The sequence below is a fragment of the Ambystoma mexicanum genome, chromosome 9 (assembly GCF_040938575.1).
Source record: "Ambystoma mexicanum isolate Mex_15411 chromosome 9, UKY_AmexF1_1, whole genome shotgun sequence".
Classification (NCBI taxonomy): Eukaryota; Metazoa; Chordata; class Amphibia; order Caudata; family Ambystomatidae; genus Ambystoma; species Ambystoma mexicanum.
In genome coordinates, this window is record NC_090931.1 from 433,308,491 (window position 1) to 433,325,761 (window position 17,271).

A 17,271-nucleotide genomic window follows, 5' to 3' on the forward strand; every position below is an offset into this window, starting at 1 on the left:
CACGAGGCAGGTCAATTCCCAGATAACTTATCTGCATAGAGGACACACACCTAGTGTTTTGAACAATTTCTCAAAACCTGGCTGTGCACTAGACCACAACAGACAAACTAGAAAGCCACCCTTCAAAGACTGCACCAGTCAGAACGTTCAACCTCTAGCCACTCCAAGCAGAGACTGTAAGACTCACCAGAACCACTCAAATGAACCAGCGGCCCTGGTCTAAAAGGATGACTTTAGAGACCATGCTGGGGTCATCTGATGATCATCGAACTACACTAGAAGTCATTCCCACATCATCAGATGTCATCACGCTGTTAAGTCATCAGCAAATATCTCAGAATGGTGGGTGATGATTTGGGGATGAGCTTAGGATGACTTAATGAATATGCTAACATCATCCCCATTTTAGAAAACTCGTTGTCCCTGATGCTTTTAGGATGACCTGCTGATCACTTCAAGAGATTACACGTTTGTCCCTGATGATTTGGGGACGATTCTGGGATGACCTGCTGATTACTTCAAGAGCATTGCCATGAAACATGCATGCTCTTGATGATTTGGGGATGACTTACTGATTACTTCAGAACATCAGAGTTTGTAGGATGATATGCGGACCAATACAGATTGTCATTCCTCTTTTGCTTAGTTGCACTTATGCTGAATGATCCCCCACTGTGGCAAGGGTAAAGATGGAGATTATGTTGGGCCCATGTGGAAGCCAGAGGCCTAAACATAGCATGCACCCCATAGGTGAGAATCCTTTGCCATCCCAGTCAAAAGCAGGAACGCAGCATCCTCACAATCAATACATTTCCATGTTGACTTGTTAGGTACGAATTGGTGTAGTCCCACTGTGTGAGACTACACAACACTTATCTGCTTGGTATTAGGTAAGCCCACCTTTTGGTATAGGTCAGAACTATGCTGGTTGGCCTATAAATAGCTATTTATTTAATTAACATCAATTTTTAAATAAGCGTTCTTTAGAAAGGCAATTCATGTAACAATGTAAATATACTTTAACATTACTTTTCAGAATCAGAGCAAGTTAGTGGATAATCTTTGGATATGCTTATTACACAATTGTTACACCCTGGGGTGACTTCAATCACAAGGAAAGTAACGGATTCTGAGGTTGCAGAAATTAAAGGTTTAAGGAAGGAAAATGGTTAAACAGGTTCTCAGTATATGTGAGGACAACTAAATCTTCCAATGAAATCTAGACAAGCCTTTCCCAGCAGTAACAGTCTAAAACAAGTCACCACCTATGAGGGACAAACCGTATCAAAGTCAGTGGGCTACAAGAGTCTTCCGGGGAGCCAGGACAGCCAAAGTCAATTTGAAACAGTCTACGGAGCTGTGGCACTTCTTAGAATCAAAGGTCTTGCACAAAGTTACAGTTAGTTAGTTAGAAAATTACTTGTAGGGCCACAAGCTGTGAAAACAGAGTTGTATTCAACTCTAAAAGTAAACCACTGCAATTCTCAACTGAGAAAAGCAAGGCTACAAGACAGTGAGGTAAGTAACCTAAGTTTAAATAGTACCTCTGGTTTGAAGAAGAGTGGTCCAGCTGGCTTCTGTCCTGCTACAGCATTGCAGACACTGTGTTCTTGAGCCTCAGTCGCGGGGACAAGAGGGAGGACCTCTGTAGGGCTCCTGCGGCAGTACTTCGGATGTCTTTGGCAGCTACGGGCTCTTTTCAGTTCAGCGGCACTTTGCAGTTTCAGCGCTTAGTAAACAGCACTGTTGCGTATCTCTGGTACCGTTTGGGCTTCCACCACTCCTTGGGTCTGGTGAGGGGACTCTAGCTCTGTTTGGCCTGCTTCTGGAGGGCCCTTAGGAGACTTCTGGAGCTTCTAGCCGGATTCAGACGTTTCGTTTGACTACGGATTACTCGACCGATGGCAATAGGTTCTTGCAGCAGGGAAGATGGTTCAGTGGAGTTTGTCTCTGGGTTAGTTGGTCCCACTAACCCAAGGGGAGAAGTCGTCCATTCCGGAGCTTCTCTGTCTTCTCTGTCTCAAAAGGGAGTTTCAGCACAGCAGCAGGGCTTCACCAGGCAATTCAAAGGTCCAGGAGGATGCAGCAAGCTTTGTTCATGGTTTCTTTGTCAGGTGTTTCTCCCAGTGGTCGACTCTGCCTCTAGTCCCAAAACCCTCGCCTTTTAAGCAGGTTTCTCCCATTCATGTACAGCCTAGGCTGTCAATCACACATCAGGGTGACTGTACTGAAAGTGGTTTAATTTTTTCCTACCGTAGAAACCACTGCCACTAGCCATTTAAAAGTAGGGAGGGCAACATACAAATGTTACATGAGAATGTAGGTTAAGGGGCTACATGGTAATCCCCAGCACTCCACATAAAATGGTGTGTGCTGGACCCACAAAGAGAAAAGGTAAGTAAGGTCAATTTCACTTTACTATTCTTGGGAACAGTAGTTCACACAAGAAAAGGTATTTTAAACCTTATGAGAAATCTAAAGGATTTCTCAGTGACACTGCACTGAAGATGCTGTGTGTCACCATAGAACAAGTAGATGCATATGGAGTTTGTCAGACTCCCAAAACAGTGAAAACACAAAATCCAAAAGGTCAAAACACACGAGGCAGTGGGAAAATGGCCTTGCTCACTCCAGGGTCAAAATTAAAAAGTCCTATAGTCCAGCAAAAGAGCTGGGGTCTCTAAGGTTGAAGGGAAATAGCACAGAAATTAGAATTCTGCCTAACATGACTGCACCAATATATTCCAGTATTCACATGCAATCCTTCACACAGTATTCATGTTTGCTTTACTCAAAATCCAATAATCAACAACCATAACGAAAAGTACCTCCAGGATAAAAAAAGAACAAAAGAAAAGGATCCAAAAAAGAAAGAAGCAATAAACAAACGGAACCACAAAGTCCCATCAACCAAGGTCTCAACTACCCACAACTTACCAAATACAAGCAACAACAAACCACCAACAGCAAAGACTAAACCCAAAAGACCATGAAAAACACCAATCGAAAGAGAACGCCCATTAAGGAACACAAATCACGCATCATGCCTCGCCACAAGAAAGACTAAGAAGCCAGAAAAGACAACAGAAATAATAAGAAATCCCAAACCACTCGGGGAGGACGGACCAGAATGATCCCACAACCCCAAAAAACTTGACAAACATCTGAGATGGCCCAAGGAGACATCCAAATAACATAGCAAAGACGGACTACAATGCTCGCTACCTGTCCACATATGACAACATGGTAAACAAAAACAACAACGAACCGACAGCCAACAACCTTCACGAATATAGACTCAACCAGGACATCAAACGGACAACAACTAATAAACCATCCCAACCCGGTCTCCACCATGGATAATACCCCAACCAGAACAAGGAACAAATTGGAAACCATTACACTCTACACCCCCTATATCACCAAGACTGGAACAACAGCGGGGTAGCTTCCCTATTTACCCGCCGGAAACGAACCAACCCCGCCATAAACCTTATTGGTCTACTTGACAAAGAGACTGACCAACAAAGAACCACCCCACCCAAAAGACTCAACCGGGAAAAACCCATCTGGAATGAAAACCCAACCAACAACACACTGGTCAGAACAAACAATACTAACAACAACACAAAAGGGAAATACAGCAAACAACACTGCAGCCTCCTCAACATTAGATCCATGGAAAAACACTCAACAGAAATCAATGACCTCCTAAGCGAAGGAGGCATAGACATGCTCTTCCTTAGAGAAACCTGGCTATCAGACAACGATAAAGCTATTGCGAATGAAGCAATAGCCGACAATTATAAATTAATACACGCCAACAGAGAAAACCGAAGAGGAGGCAGAATCGCAATTATACATACAAAACACACCTGAGCATCTTGAATCATCACAACCAACGCGGAAGACTATGAAACCCTCTTAATCAAGATAGAACTCAACGACCAATCCAACGTAGTATTCCTACTGATCTACAGACCATCTTCTTACAACCCCAACTTTGCAACAAAACTAGCGGACAAGGCCACCATGCTATCAACCCACCACGACAACCTAGGTGAAAGAGATCACACTGATACAAACGTAGATACAACAGAAGACACAGCCAACAATTGGATCACCAATGCCATTGACCAATTAGCACCAGCTAAAACATTCAGAGCAAAACCAAAAAAACTGGCAGCAAAATGGTTCACAGAAGAACTGAAAAAATGCCAAAAAAACTACTGCAAAATGGAAACAAAATGGAGAGAACAATACACCAGACAAGACTAAATAAAATACCAAAGACAGGTAAAAGTGTCCAAAGCAACAGTCCTCAAAGCAACAAATAAAAACCTACTACGCCACAAGAATCGGCAAACAATTCACAGAAAGAACTCCATCACCCTACGCAAACACTTTGTGGCCGTCACTTACACCAGAGCAGGGTCTGTGTAGTAGCTGCACAGCAGCTGCGCATTAGCATTAGCCTGCGCAGGTATTATTATATATGTAGTCACTTACACCAGAGCAGGGTGTGTGTAGTAGCTGCACAGCAGTTACTGCATCTGCGAGCCTTAGACTGCACAGGTATTATATATGTAGTCTCTAGTAATGTAACGGGTAGGCTGTGATGTCAGCCTATGTGGAATGCGATTGCTCTGAGTGTTCTGGGAGTGACAGTTGGAAGAACAGAGTGAGAGTGGCTATTTGGATGTGGGCCAAGCCCTGTGTTCCTCCCTTGATCCTGTCTTGTGGACCCTACCATCCCTGTGTATGTACTACGGAAGATAACGCTGGCTAGGACAATAAACCAAGTTGAACTTACCTGCTTCCCTCAACATCACTTTGTTACACTGGCGACGAGGATGGGATGGTAGGAGGTCCCTTTGATGACATTTGGCTCTGCTGAGGGGGGGGGCGCAGCAAGGCCGAGGACACCGCCCCCATCATCCTGCCCCACACCCAGGTGTTACCCTGTCGCAGCACGACATGGCTGCAAGGGGAGGACTGAAGCATTTGAGTGCGCTTTCTGCAGTTGCACGTATGTTGGCATGAGACGCTTGATCTTCAGTCCAGGCGTTGTAGTGTCTGTTCCATATAGTGAGTTTGGCAGCCTGTTTCTTTGGTGGCACCCGTGTTCCTGGTGGCAAGGTGAAGTCTGTCCGGTTCGGATGGTGAGTGCTGCCCGGCTGCGGGAGGACAGAGGGGCCAGGAAGCATTGGTGCCCAGAGCAAGACGGTTGCCCAGCACAAAAATGAGGAGTGTGGCCGTTGCCGGTGGGTCGGAGGCAGCTGCTGCAGAGTCTCCTGTGGGCCTTTCGGATGTTGAGTGCCCAGGTCTGGAGGCAGAGCATCATCTGTGTGTTTGCATCACATGGGTCCAGTGCGTAGGTCCGGAGGAGATGCCCCGTCCTGCTGGTCAGAGGATGGAGTGCCGGCAACCTTGGGCGCCCAAGACTCGTCCGGTGACCAGAATGCAGAGGACACATGGGGCTGTTGCCCGTGGGGCTGCTGGTGCTAATTCTTTGCCTTCCGGAAGATCCGACGAAGGCCGCTCCTTCTAGCCAAGTGATAACGTTGGTTTGGAGCGGCGCACCAGAGACGGGCCACGTGGGCAGCCATTGGTGTGCCTGCGGATGTTGCCCTGCCCACGCCAGGCTGGAAGTCACGTGGGGCGTGAGAACGTGTTATGCGAGGCATGGTGGAAAGTCTTTTGAATCTATGCGCGACCTCTGGTGTTACAATTTGGATCAAAATGTTGACATGCATCGTATGGAAGGGAAGGCGTTGAGTCATGGATTATCAGAGTGTGTGTGGCGTAAAGCGAGAAGTCGTGACAAGCTTCAGGGGTCATCGCGTGGTGCTTATGCGGCTGAAGCATTTGCGTTTTTGGACAACGTCCTGGGAAGATTTCAGGAACCAGCAGGACGTGATCCAGGGTAGACACTCTGTGGACTCTGTAGTTAGGCGAGTTGTCAAGGGCCTGTTTTCATTTTTTGCGTCTATGTTGTGGCCCATTGTTAGGGCTGTAGGTTGTTTTGGTCCCCAGGGTTAGGAGGGCTGATGTTGTTTAAGGCCATTGTCTTTTTCTGTCTCGTGTCTCTGTCGTGGCCTCTGTGGGTGTAGGTGTCCTGGTTACTTGAGATTTGTATTTTCCTCTCTCCGGACATGTGGGGGTGGTGTTATGATAAGGCTGTTATGCATAAGGTGGTATTTTTGGGGGTCAAAACCATTTATGCATTCATGTTTCCAAACTGGAGGGTGGTTGGAGACTCATTTTGGATTTCCAGATTGGGGACATGTATAAAGGAGTTGGTGGACCAACACCGGATGAGGAGCCAAGCTTATGTGTTCGAAGGAGGTTGTTACTTCTGCCATTCCATTTGACATTTACTCTTTTTTTACATTGTATGGTGTCTAGTATGCATGTGTGTGAAAGAACGCAACTATGTGGGGTAGAGATGGAGAGTGCAATTACCTTGCCTTAGTACTGGCGAGTGTGGGCACAGGGTTGTCCGTTGTTTTTTTACCACATTAGTAGCGGGTGGGTCTGTGTAATTCTTTGGCGTTGTCAGACAACTATCTGCACTGGTTAGTTGTTCTGTTGACCGATGCTGTGTGGTCTGTAGTGACTAAGGCAGTGGAGTGGTGGCAATTTTGGAGCAAGGCTGTGTTGATGCTAGTGCAGATGCCGGTTGGGTCTGTAATAACTAGTGCAGCTGTGTGTTTTTTTGTGTGTTTATTGCCAGTACAGATACCGGGTGGGTCTGTAATAACTGCAGCAGCTGTGCGGTTTTGTGTGTTTGTTCCTAGTGCAGATGCCGGGTGGGTCTGTAGTGGCTAGGGCAGTGGTGCACTGTAGTGGCTAGGGCAGTGGTGCTTTTTTTGTGCGATTCTAGTGCAATGGCATGTTCTGTTGCCGTTGAGTTGAACATTATTATGGTTGCCTTTGGTTGGTTTTGTCCAAAGCATGGGCGAGTTGTTATGTTCATCTGAGTTATTCAGGTGGGTTTCTCCTGAATGTGCGAGAAGCAAGAATGCACTTAAATCTACAGGAGTTGGGGGTGCTATCTGGGGGAGTTGAGCGTCCGTTTTATGGTTCATAGTGGTTAGGGAATGGTAATACCACTGTGTATGATTAGTTCAATACCTGTATGTTTGAATGATGGGTGTTGTTAATTGTGCGTTGGGGTGCAATTTGCCAAGATTAGGTGAGCTTTTGAGGTGAAGTTGTGACCATTTGGTAAGTGGTACAGTCTAAGGTGGTGGTAGGAAGCAGTGTGTTTTCATTTCATCAATGTAAGGGCTTCTCGGCAGATGTTTGGCAATTGTTGTTGCTCTTGGTAGAGCGTAGTGCTCAGTGGTGGCAGTGCTGAAGTTCTGGGGGGGCAGACCAGAGCATAAGGATTTAGCGCGATGTTGGTTAAGGGTGTTAGTGATTAGGTTTTGTCTCCGGACATAAGGTAGTTATAGGCGTGGCAGGCTTATGTTCTGAGGGGCAGCTCGAAACTGGTGGAAGTGCTGTTTGTTATTTTTAGTCCTTGAGGGTTCTGCCGAGATGGTTTTAGGCTGTGGTTGTTCAAGTTAGGGTGTTTTGTTTTTGGGTGACCTGGTCTGGCATTTTGTACGGGTCCGGTTGGCCTGTAGTACAGAGCTTCTGATCATGGACAGCTGCTGTGTATTAGAAGTTAGGTGCTTGTAGTATTTCGAAGTGTGGGTTAGTGCTGGTCAGCTATCCTTCTACTTTCGATGTGTGGTGTCTTCCTTTAGATTTTGGTTTGCAGTAGTGTTCCCTTGGTATGTGGCGATGTCCCTCTGCTTCTTGTGGTTTCTCTAGGAAGTGTAGTAATGTAACTGGTAGGCTGTGATGTCAGCCTACGTGGAATGTGGGTGCTCTCAGTGTTCTGTGAGTGACGGTTGGAAGAGCAGAGTGAGAGTGGCTATTTGGGTGAGGGGCAAGCCCGGTGTTCCTCTCTTGTATCCTGTCTTGTGGACCCTACCATCCCTGTGTATGTACTACAGAAGATAACGCTGGCTAGGACAATAAACCAAGTTGAACTTACCTGCTTTACTCGACATCACTTTGTTACATAGTCACTTACACCAGAGCACGGTCTGTGTAGTAGCTGCACAGCAATTACTGCATCTGCGAGCCTTAGCCTGCACAGGTATTATATATGTAGTCACTTACAACAGAGCACGGTCAGTGTAGTAGCTGCACAGCAGTTACTGCGTCTGCGAGCATTAGCCGGTGCAGATATATATATATATATATATATCACTTACACCAGAGCAGGGTCTGTATAGTAGCTGCACAGCAGTTACTGCGTCTGCGAGCATTAGCCTGCACAGGTATTATTATATATGTAGTTACTTACACCAGAGCAGCATCTGTGTAGTAGCTGCACAGCAGTTACTGCCTCTGCGAGCATTAGCCTGCAAAGGTATTATATATGTAGTCACTTACACCAGAGCACGGTCAGTGTAGTAGCTGCAGAGCAGTTACTGGCTCTGCGAGCATTAGCCTGTGCAGGTATTACTGTATAGGTAGTCACTTACACCAGAGCAGGGTCTGTGTAGTAGCTGCACAGCAGTTACTGCGTCTGCGAGCCTTAGCTGGTGTAGGTATTATATATATAGTCACTTACACCAGAGCACGGTCTGTGTAGTAGCTGCACGGCAGTTACTCCAGCCACAGAGCAGGACGTGCAAATGCCACCACCAATTCATCCTCAGAGCCCATCAAGAGCCCAGCTTTAACTACAGGACCAAAGGCAGTATACCACCCATGACCCCAAGGGGCTAGGAACCACCAAACATAGCCTATGGGTCGAAACACAGGTCGGCTGACCTTAACTGGGACAAAGAGCCCACACTGTAAAAACGAAGACAAAATTAAAAAGTTTTTTTGACACCAAGCACCCGAAAAAAAGGGATAAAAACTGCATAGAAAATCTATTTCTTCATCAAAAACGAATGTGAGGTATCCCGCCCCCCCCCTGCCATTTCCAGTCAAACAAACGAGGTGTGGGCTTCACCTCATCAAAAATCCTGTGACCTTGCCGAGAAAACAAAATAAAATAGAGCTTAGGAAGGTTGGTTCAACACCTAGGGCCCCTGTACTTTCTTATTATATATGTAGTCACTTACACCAGAGCAGGGTCTGTGTAGTAGCTGCACAGCAGTTACTGCCTGTGCGAGCATTAGCCTGTGCAGGTATTATTAGATATATAATCCCTTACACTAGAGCAGGGTCTGTGTAGTAGCTGCACAGCAGTTCCCGCGTCTGCAGCATTAGCCTGTGCAGGTATTATATGTACAGGCTCTGTGTAGTAGCTGCGCAGCAGTTACTGTCTCTGCAAGCATTGCAGAGCGTGAACCGTACCTTAAATGAGCTTCGGAGTAGCTACTGTGTCTATACTACCAACAACAGGCTGCCCCGTGTAATTTCAAAACCAGATGTTTAGAAAACCACGTACTTACAATATTTAATTTCAACAAGTGATAAGTACAATACAAGGAATTGCAGCTTCAACGTGCATTCCGAGAGGCTGCAAAGGGGCTCCTCTTAACAATATTACAACAAAGGGGTGAAAACGCCTAAGTTGATGGATGCTAAAAGAAAGGCATATAAAATTCACTGCAAGAGCTGGATCGCATGAACTCACGTGACGCTGACTGGAAACTGGACATGCGCGTTTCGTAAAGGGTAGTGTCTAGTCGAGTCGGTAGTGTCGTGTCGAGAAACGGACTACAGCAACGCCCCGCCCCCACTTCATCACGTGAGCTGCTCTGCATCAAATGGGTTTGAAGGTTCTCTTCTCATCTTTTTTTTGCAAGCCGGCAATTCAAGGCGTTGTGGGAGCGATTGCTCTGTTGTAAAGCACATTTCGTTTTTGGTACGTCTTAAAGTTATCTCATGTTGATTGTTACTTTAATGCAGAGAGGCAATATTGGGAAGGGGTATTTCTGTGTATTTTCGTGGTTTGTAATGTGCATCGGGTGAGATTTACTTAAGGTACAGGTGGATTCAGTTCGTTTTGGGGTTTTCTCATGCAGGTGTGCCATTTGCCCGGGGAGATGTTTTATGGAGTGGGGCTGTACAGCGGGTTCCTTCCCTCGCAATGGGACTTCCCCTGTACCAGTGAACAGTTAGTTAATCTCACCGCTGAAGCGGGGAGGGGGTTGGAGGATTTGGTATGTGCAGCAGATGGGGATATGCGTCTTATGCAGACAGACGTATTTGGGTACGAATTTCCAGCATAACAGTTCCGTTTTTTATTTACCCTGCATGGGGGGCGATTTGGCATTCCCTGGGGAGGGGGTTGTTCATTTGCCCCTTTGCAATGTGTGGCAGAGAAGGCTAAACGGAGTCCTTGTATTACTTTAATTATCAATCACACATTTAAAGTCCCTGTGAGACCCGATATCATTGCGTTTAAGAAAGTTTGCCGATTCTTTCTAAAATGCCTTTACGGCGTAATAACGTGTTTCTGTTACGTCGTGACGTGCTTAGGAAGAGGATCACGGAGGAAGGAGCGTTCCATGCCGTGCAGGTATTTATTTTTTATTGCGCATTTATAATGCGCGTATTCATCTCGCAGAAGCACCAGGTATATTTAACGATTATGATTTTTATTTATGTCGCCCTCATACACAGGTGATTCAGAGCGCGACAAGGCAAGGGAGGGAACAGGGGAGAACAAAACGCCGATGGGTTTGTTTTTCCTACCCCCCCTCCCAAAAAAAACAGAAGTGGTTTATGGCCGTGCCGCACACTTTAAGGAAATTTCAGGATTGTACGTCATCTTCACCCTTATCCAGTGGTGGAAATGGAAACAATTTTGCGGGGGAGGGTGGGGGGGGAGGCGGTGATGCCGCCCAAAGAGGCGAGGTTTGGGGCGGCGGAGCTGGCAGTTGATGTCCGATCAAAGGAAATGTCAATTTGCATCCCATTTTACAAAAAAGAAACTTCCCCCTTGGGTACTATTCATACAGGGTTAGAAAAGGAATGAATTGCCATTTACAACTATGGCCCGCTTTTTCATTGGTGCCCGAGATAATGTGATGGCCCTGCCAACCTGCACATGTACAAGGGAGCAAACCGTAGCAGACATCTGTGCACCTGAACTGCCAACAGCAATGTTAGTCTACACTGTGATCTGATCTCATGCAGAGGAGTAGTTTAAGCAGACTGTTAAAGAATCATTAAGAAGAGCACTCACTCTAGTTAATGTTAAAGGATATTTGTACCGCACACTATATCACCACCGGAGTGGTCCCCTGGCGGCTCTGAAAGAGGGAGGGGGGGGTTGAATTAGTGGGAATAGGCTGGAAAAGTGCAAGAGAGCAGTGATTTGCTGTTGGCAGCCTCAGCCCGGTGGGTCCGTTGGCCGGTCTTGGGGTGTTTTACGATCGGTAGTCGTCGTGTGCTGTTGTGCAAGTCTATGTGCGGTTTGTTTTGTTGTTGTAGTGAAGTTTGTGCGGATTGCTGCGTTTTAGGCTTGTGGTTGTGTTTGGTTAGAGTTTGAGCTGTGTATGTAGAGGGGTGAAATTGTTAGTGGATTGGTTAGTTGGCCTTTCTGTCCTTGCAATTATGTCTAGGTGTGATGCTTGCTATCATTCGTTATTCCATCTTGAGTGTGTGGTGCTTGCTAATTTCAAAAATCTCTCTGTAGGTGAGGAAGGCTAGTGATCATGATTCCATCCGGGTGTTGCCCTTGTCATCATTACGGATTCATCTAAGTGTGGCGTGTGCTAACATTCATAATCCTGTCTAGACATGACGCAAGCTAAAATTGAGAATTCCATCTACTTGTGGTACATGCTAACATTGTTACACCTGTCTAAAGGTGATGCAGGCTAATCTTGACATTTCTCTATCGATGTGGCGCTAATTAACATTGGCTAGTGTGTTAGTGCGTAATGCAGTAAACATTTTCAGTCAGGCCAAGAATAGAGTTAGGCTGGAAATGACAAACCTCTCTAGGTATGCATGGTGTGATTCTATGGCAGTATGCGTTTAGGAGAGGTAAGGTAGAGTGACGAGGGCTTTCTGGAGTTCAGTAATTGCTCTACTCCCCATCCATGCCGCACTTAGAGTTTAGTTGGTGTCTGTTGGCTTCTTTTGCCCCCTGCGCACACCTGCAGACACTTCATGTAGCCGTCCTTCGCCGCAGGGGGCTTCCCTGGGAAGGTGGCTTAAGAGCCATGATACCCCAATAGGGGTGAGGGGGTGGGCAGGGAGGCGGGAGGAGGGAGAGAAGGGGAGCCGCAAGAAAGGGATGCTTCGGGGCATGGCAGCAGCGTGCCGGGGCCACTACAGGCCAAAATGGAGGCAACCCATGCACAGTCTCACCTGCAACGCCGAGATGGAAAGAGCAGATAATCTGTGGGGAAATACTGGTTTAAACCGAGGGATTGTCCTGCAACCTCCATTCTTAAAACCTGCTGATTTCTGTTCGCCATAAGCAACGTTTTCTTTTACTTGAACCACACCGGGCGCAACTCCCCGCTGAAAGCAGTTGGGTGGCTGCATCGTGTGGGATAGTTTCAATTTTAATAGGGGTATTTATTTATTCATGCAATGTTGATCGGATACCTAATTATCTGACAAACATTGCATAAATAAACCGGTTTGTGGCAGAGGACTGTAACTTCCTCTGGTGACCCTGTGCACCCTGCACGGAGTCACAAGAGAAGTTAGTTTGCTTTTCCTCACAGCATAACCCGTCGTAATGCTATGCTAGGCTACCGTAGCAATATGCACAAATTTCACTCCTCCAAATGCTACCCGCCAAGCCTCGCCACACGGAATGCGCATAGTGGAATAAGATTTGTGCACTGGCGCAGCCTCAATCTACACGCGCTGACCCGTATCTTCGGCATGCCGACACTCTCAAGTGCCCTCTCATGTAAATGTACTCAAACTCGCATGCCTCCCCTTGCTGTCTCTCAGACTATGCTGGGCCCTGCTGCCCCTATTGCCCCTGCTGCATTGCCTATTGCTGATGCTGCTGATTTGTTGGTGGGCCCTGCTGCCCTTGTTGCCCCCTACTGCATTGCCTATTGTTGATGCTGTTGATTTGATGCTGGCCCCTGCTGCCCCTACTGCATTGCCTATTGTTGATGCTGTTGATTTGATGCTGGGCCATTGCTGCCCCTACTGCATTGCCTATTGTTGATGCTGTTGACAAAAGGGTATGCCCTGCTGCCAAGTCCAACTCACAGCCCACCAGCCTCCCCATAACCAGCCTGAACTGTGCCTTAGTCAATGCACGTTCCATCCCTGCACACACCCTCGATGTACATGACCTCATCACCAGGGACAAGCTCGACATGCTTTTTATTTGCGAGACTTGGCTTCAAGACTCCTCTGGACCTGCCCTCTCACTGGCCATCCCTGACAATTATACCATACACAGACAGGATAGGACAGAGGGGCGGAGGCATGGCCATCATAGCCAAAGACTCTCTTGACATTAGAAGAATGCAGGCAGAATTAGGCCTCAACGCAGACTACTTACCTATCAAACTCAAAATCTCCAACAATACTACCATTGCATTCCACCTAGTGTATCGCCCCCTGGACCCTCAAACGACTTCCAGGAAGCTCTCATCCACTCGCTCTCAGACAACCTGAAAAAGACATCGAAAGTAATACTGCTGGGTGACATGAACCTAGGGCTCAACGACTCCAAGGACCTCAACGCCCAATCCCTACAAAAAGCGTTAGCTTGGTCAAAACCTAAATTGACTATCACCAAACCTACACACACCAAAGGACGCACCCTAGACTGGGTGACACAACATAACTGCCCCATCCTCCGCCACCCTGTATCCCCCATCCCCTGGTCTGACCATTTCTGTGTCAACTTTCACATCGACACATCTCCAGGACCCGCAAGACCCTCCATCCTTCTTCCCGCAGCGCTCTCCAGAAGCTCTAAAAAACTGACAAAGGACTCACTCTTCCCGCAGCTACTCATACCAGCACTTCTACCCCCTTTCACTAATGATCCCACCGTCCTAGCCAACACATTCAGCAAAGCTATAACCACAGCGGTAGATGCCATCGCACCCATCACCGCTAAAAAAGCAAAAAAAAATACATCCCAACGCATGGTTCTCACAAGAACTTGCCGATATCCGTGCCAAGAAGAGAGCACTTCTCGCCATATGGAAAAAACACCCTTCCGAGTCCAACAAAACTGCTTTCAAATCTATATCCAAAGACTACAAATTAGCCATCACACAGGCTAAGGCAGACTCCTACAACACCAGGATCAGCAATGCCAACTCTGATACTAAGGAAATCTTTGCCATTTTCAGGGAACTTGAGACACCGTCCACCCACCCCTCCCCCCACCATTACACAGGATGAGTCCTGGTGTAACCAAATTTAAGCAGCCATGCTACACAAACTAGATACCCTACATTCTAAAATTCTATCCCACCAAAAAGCACTATCCACTCTCCTTGAGCGCTCAACGGCTCCTCCAGTCCAACCGCCAGACGTTCCCAGTCAAATACCGAAATTTGAATTCTCGAACATGACTGAAGCTCAAGTCATTACCCTCATGAAATCCATTAAGCCATCCAATTGCAAGGGAGATAGCTGCCCTTCCCACATTATCAGAGACTGTGCCCCTGCCTTGGCTCCCATTATTACAGCCTTCATCAATTCATCATTTCAATCATCGCATGTACCAACTTCCCTAAAAGAAGCCTGGGTCAAACCCCTCCTAAAAAAAAAAAAAAAAAAAAAAATCTCTCGACCCGTCTATCCCAGGGAACTACCGTCCCATCACAACCTTCCCCTTTCTGCTCAAGATTTTGGACAAAGCAGCCTACCTGCAGGTTCAAAAATTAATTGAAGGCAACCACCTCCTTGGGCTTCGCCAGTCCGGCTTCCGCCCCTGACACGGTACCGAGACGGCACTACTTGACGGGCAAACCAGCCCTCCTCCTGCTTCTAGACCTCTCTGCGGCCTTCGATCTGGTCGAGCACAAAACGCTATGCCACCATCTCACGACCTCAGCCCACTTCTCAACCAAGGCGTGTGACTGGATCTCCTCATTCCTTCAGGAGAGGGTAATGAAGGTCTTCTCCGACCCTGCTACCGCAACACCCAGCCCAATCAAATGCGGAGTCCCACAGGGCTCCTGCATAGCCCCCACACTATACAATCTCTTCACGAGACCTCTCTTCAGGATACTTGACTCCCTGGGCATCTCATATACAAACTATGCAGATGACACACAGGTTCTCATCCCCTTGTCAGGTGACTACACTAAGGACCTGGACACACTCAACAGCATATACGCCACCATTCAATCGTGGATGGCTGAGAATTGGCTTTGTCTAAACAGTGATAAGACTGAACTCCTGCTTGTCGGCTCCCCACCCACTCTGGGCAAACTGGATACCAAATACCAATCCTTCACTGTAGAAAATATCCCCATCAAAGTCTCTCAAACTATCAAAACAATGGGTGTGTATCTCGAGCCCAGCCTCACTATGGACAGACAGGTAAATACCATCGCCTCATCCGCAGCATATCACTCCAAACTCATCAATGCCATCAAGCCCTTCCTATCACGCCAAAACTGCATCTCAATTGCCAGAGCCATCATCGGCTCCAGACTGGATTACTGCAATGCTCTGTTCATTGGAACCTCCCAAAAAAACCTTGCCAAACTCCAGATTGCCCAAAATAATGCCTTAAGAGCTGCTACAGGCACCTCTCGCAAGGACCACATCTCAGGGATCAGAAGGGAGGTACACTGGCTTCCCATCAAGGAAAGGGTGGTCTTCAAAACCCTGGCCCTTACACATAAGTGTCTTCACGACCTAGCCTCTCCCTATCTGACCCAAAGGATAACCAGACAAACAGTCGCCAGACCTTCAAGGGCAGCCTATGCCAACCGCATCACTGTCCCGCACACACGCAGAGTGCGCGCAGGAGGCACCAGCTTCCCTACTATGGCGGCAACCTTGTGGAACAACCTCCCTGCTCAGATTAGATCAATCGACTCACACACGGCCTTCCGCAAGGCCCTAAAAACCAACCTCTTCATCTAAGACCCCGTCATTCTAGGTATGCACTTCTACTGTATAGGAGAATATCTGTGTTGCCACCTGCTACCTAGACTAGACTGTTAGTAACCAACTGTAACGTCCCAAGTGTATCCTATGTAACCATGCGAATGCACCTAAGCCAATGTATTTATATATACCATGTGGGGCCGCTTACTGTAACCCTCAAGCAAGCCTTCTTAAAGTCTCCTTACAGCGCCTCATTGCCTGCGGGCTGTAGTGCGCTTTACAAATGCTAAAATAAATAAAATTTGACCTGTATCCAAGTCCTGATGTGGTCATGTACGGGGCGGAGCCATCGGAGCGCTCATGGCGGCAATGAGCTGCTCCGCCCCCGACTCTGTGCTGTCGCAGGCCCTTTTTTTTTTCTTTTTTCCATGAGTAACCCAGAGCAGAAGGTTTTGGGGTTTGCTGCGGCTGATTGTGGCCGGATCCTGCGATCCGCACCAGATGTGTAGCCGGATCTCAGATCAGGCGAGTGCCGGCCCAATGACCAGTGCTGCTTTTATCTGCGCAACACGGCTTTCACTATTAAAACTGCTATGAGCTCACTACGATGGCATGCGGTTCTCTTGGTATGATTTCTGTAACTTTACTGCCTTTACGAGGTGAGGGGTTATGAACATTGCAGGGATATGTGCCTGACTTTACCGCTCAGTGCTGCCAGGCAGTGCATTGCGCTGTACCGGCCAGAGTCTGTACCCCAAGATGTCTTTCTTGAGAACCCGAACCACCACCTAATATTTCATTCTCTCTGTATAGGACCGACTGCCTTCATTTCCCTGCGACTTCCTTGATTTATTTAATTTATTTATTTATTTGTATTGTGCCGGTAGCTCTCGAGCTTTGAGGCGCAGAGACAAGAACACAAAGACAAAAAGTAAGACAATAAAACACCTAACACGAGACATTAGAGCTGCATAGGTAGGTGGGCAGGTTGTAGTATATGTATTACTTGAAGATGTGGGTTTTCAGTTGTTTGCGAAAGCGTTGGTAATTGGCTTCCATCCTTAACTGGCCGGGGAGGTTGTTCCAAAGGGAAGGATTTACCTGCCCCGTTTTTAAGTCTGAAGGGAGCTACCACTATCGGACCTTGTTCGGCTGATCTTGGCTCTCTCGTAGGTTTGTATGGAATGATTTTAGTTTTCAGGTATGCAGGGGCTTTGCCAAAAATACATCTATGCG

The 17,271-nt window shown here is 47.2% G+C and overlaps 2 protein-coding genes across 16 annotated transcripts in view; one reads left to right on the top strand and one right to left on the bottom strand.

The window, feature by feature from the left end:
- The window catches only part of PEX12 (peroxisomal biogenesis factor 12), a 128,131-nt gene extending 118,389 nt beyond the window's left edge, over positions 1–9,742 (bottom strand). Inside the window, exon 1 of the mRNA XM_069614915.1 lies at positions 9,656–9,742. The gene's annotated coding sequence lies outside the window, so the exon portion shown is untranslated. The remainder of the gene's footprint in view (positions 1–9,655) is intronic.
- Positions 9,732–17,271, top strand: part of AP2B1 (adaptor related protein complex 2 subunit beta 1) — a 1,113,451-nt gene continuing 1,105,911 nt past the window's right edge. For 4 of the 15 annotated variants that reach the window (XM_069614900.1, XM_069614904.1, XM_069614913.1 and 1 more), the window contains exon 1: positions 9,761–9,886. The gene's annotated coding sequence lies outside the window, so the exon portion shown is untranslated. Of the gene's footprint in view, positions 9,887–10,476; positions 10,601–10,681; positions 10,705–17,271 lie in introns of those variants that run through there. The other 11 variants (XM_069614901.1, XM_069614905.1, XM_069614909.1 and 8 more) reach the window with 9 other exon arrangements.